This window comes from Notothenia rossii (genome assembly GCF_949606895.1).
Source record: "Notothenia rossii genome assembly, chromosome: 5".
Lineage (NCBI taxonomy): Eukaryota > Metazoa > Chordata > Actinopteri > Perciformes > Nototheniidae > Notothenia > Notothenia rossii.
The window spans coordinates 88,372,659-88,375,802 of record NC_136903.1 but is presented as its reverse complement, the minus strand read 5'-3'; the positions used below and the strand labels follow the sequence as shown (position 1 = coordinate 88,375,802).

The 3,144-nt window shown below is 38.1% G+C and overlaps 1 long non-coding RNA gene across 1 annotated transcript; it reads right to left on the bottom strand.

Annotated features, from left to right (window-relative positions):
* Positions 1-1,223: 1,223 nt before the first annotated feature.
* On the bottom strand, positions 1,224-2,364 carry LOC307041112. Its single transcript, XR_013808692.1, has 3 exons — positions 2,236-2,364; positions 1,978-2,073; positions 1,224-1,535 (listed from the first exon to the last, which is right to left on the bottom strand). It is a non-coding gene; the product is annotated as an uncharacterized lncRNA (long non-coding RNA).
* Positions 2,365-3,144: the final 780 nt, after the last annotated feature.

Here is a 3,144-nt window from a genome sequence, read left to right as displayed (position 1 = left end):
AGACAGGAGATGATACATCAGCCACAGAACCCGGCCATTAGCAGGCAGAGAGTGTGTCATTATAGTTATGCATCATATTTCACAAATACAGTATGTATCACTTCACTTTACCTGATGACTACTAAGAGTGTAATGTTTGATCATTTCCTTTCCATTCATACATTGTTTTAGATATTAACTTGAAAGGTAAAGTGTTCACATTTGAAAGCACTAACCTTCTCGTGGTCTGAGTTTCTTGCAGTTGATTCTGTACACTGCAGGAACTCCAGCTTTAATATCAGCACTCACAAACACCTGTATCACCTGTTGATCAGTAACCAAATAATGTCTATGAGTATTTTGCTGACATGCAAAACAAATTAATATGCGTACATGATTTGACTAAAGAGGGTCAAGTGTTGAGCTGTTGTTGAGATTACAATTTAGCAAGACAGAATAAGAAACCATGGAAATATGGAGTTGTATTCAGGAAATGCGTACAATGCAATACCATTTATTTGAATTTGTAAACATTTGAATAAAACACGACACTGAAAAATAAGAACAGACAAGCCACATTATTGCATTTAGCAGTTTAATGACTAGTATTAAGCAGAAGCAGTTATTTCCTTTTGAACAATTAGAACACAGGTCTAAAACGTCTCCTTGTAATTGGACAAAGAAAATATACCACGTTGCTGGAGCATTTGATTAAACAAGTCCACAATGATTGATCAAAGCCTGAGCATTCAAATTAACCAGCGTAGAGAAAATTAAGCCATGTTTAACACCGTGTAACTAATTCATTTATGACAAGCTAGTCAGAAGGTTTAAAGATGGACATGGTATTTTCCATTTGTTGGAGCAATACAGCTTCATTTCAAACGCACAGCTTTGCAGTTCACAGAGCTCACGACCCCTGCACTCTCCAAGACAAAGACAACTCCACAATCCTCCAGATCTGGAAATGTTTTCTTTCTGTTTATCTCAGTTATCTTGAATGACTCATAGGGAGGGATGAGAACCTCTTCCTCGTCACCAAAGACTGAATAATTTTTCAGAGATGCGCCTAAACAGGTCTTAATTTTGAAGCAGGTCTTAGTACCGAAGCGCTTCAAGTCTGATCTGATAGATGATGAGGCAAAGGAGCCAAACCGAATTATTTGGTTGACTGTGCCAGTAAATAAAACGTTGGTTCGTCTGAAAGTAGAGTGACAGGGGCTGTTGGAATAGGAACTCCCTTTTGTCCGGACTGCAGTATTAAATTCATTGAACGCATTGGGACCTGTATAAATAGATATTGCCCAAATGTGATTTGTGGTTAGAGCCTCATCGTTTTTACCATTCAATTTCAAATTCAATTCTGTCCCAATAAATTATCTCCCAATCAATTCTGTCCCAATCAATTCTCTCCCAATCAATTTAGATCGGAATCTGTTCTTCTGTATTTTCATCATTTCGTCATTGCAGCCAAGATACATGTCATCAACCGAATCTTCAACCATGCTCAATCGGATCGCCTTGTCCTTTTTGAACCATGAGACCCCCATTGGGACCTAAAAAAAACAAAGAGAAAGATGAAAAGAAACATCATTACAAACAAACATCAACCTTATTTAGATGGTGAAAGTTGTCACATGGGTTACGATTGGGAGCAGGCTTGAGGCTTGAGAGTAAGCTCAAATGCATCACTTAGTAAATGATGGTATCCTAGCAACACTGCCACTATAGCACTTACGCACACTCATAGTAGTTTCTTAAAAATACATGAAAAAAGGAGACCAATTATACTCGTGCAACAAATTCATTAAATTCTGATAATGATCATTTGTCCCAACCAGATCGCATAAAAAGGACTATTCAAAAAGATAGAAAAAGTATAAATCAAGTTTTTCCCAGGCTTCCAAAGAACACACTATTCTAGTTTCACTGGTGAGATGTTTTTATACAGATATGAACTTGATCTTTAAAACATCCACTTCCACATGCTCAACTCACCGCCACGGAGTCAACAGGCATCATCCAGCAAAGGAGTAGACCCAGTGTAGCAAAGGTCCACATGTTGCCCTCCATCGCTCGCTGCAGTCAGGACATCTGTTGAATCCAAGCAGATACTCAAAGCAAGTCACAAACAATGAGCTGCATCATCATCATCTGTACCAGTAACACTAACGTTAGGACAGTGGCATGGCAAATGCAACAAAAGTATTTCAGAAACAAGTTATGATCAAAATATGATTTAAAAGTTCAACTCACCAGCCTCAAGGATGGGAAGATGCACTAGGTGAAGTCCTCAGGTCAAAGGTTTCAGACAACCGGTCCTCAGCATGTGTTCAGGACTCACGGTCAACTTCATACCTTGCCTTCGTGATGGGCAGGTCACACATTTGCAATGCACTCATAAAGTCGGCAGTAAGGAAGTGTCATGTTATAAGGAAGGGACCGTTTTGCAAGATAGGAATGATCTTAAAAGGGAACTTCAGGGCTTACATCTTCAGCCGCTATCTCAGAGTATGGTCAGGCATTCACTCGTCTTGTATGTGGAAGGACTGCTCTGATGTTTTAAAGTATTTTAATTAACCTTTTGGTTTATTTGTACTCTAAACTTTTTAAAGAAAAGTTTTATTTTTGGATTGACTGAATTCACGGAATTGAAATTAAAAATGAATTTCAGACATAAAATGATAGTTCCTCTAATATTTTATATATTAACTTATCTTGTATTAAATTCCAACCCACTTTTTTATTTGTAAGAGATTATTGATTCTGACTACATACTGATATACACCTGGGGCCGTATTCACAAAGGATTTTAGGGCTAAAAGTAGCTCCTAACTGGCGAATTTAGGAGAAACTCCTAAGCATAATTGGCGTGTCAGTCTTAAATTTAGGACTCCTAATTTTATTCACTAAGAGCAATTCACAAAGTATTTTAGGCCTAAAAGTAGCACCTAAGTCTGGGAGAGCTTAAAAGTCCTCGAGAGGACTCCTAACTCAGTAAGACCTATTCACAAAGAATCTGAAAATGGCTGAGAGACGAAATGTTTTGGAGACAATGGAAGACTGTGAATTGATCAAGAGATATAGGCTAAATCGTGAGGGTATCAAACTTGTTGTGGAATTAGTGCGGGATGCAATAACATCCCCGACTAACAGGAATAACCC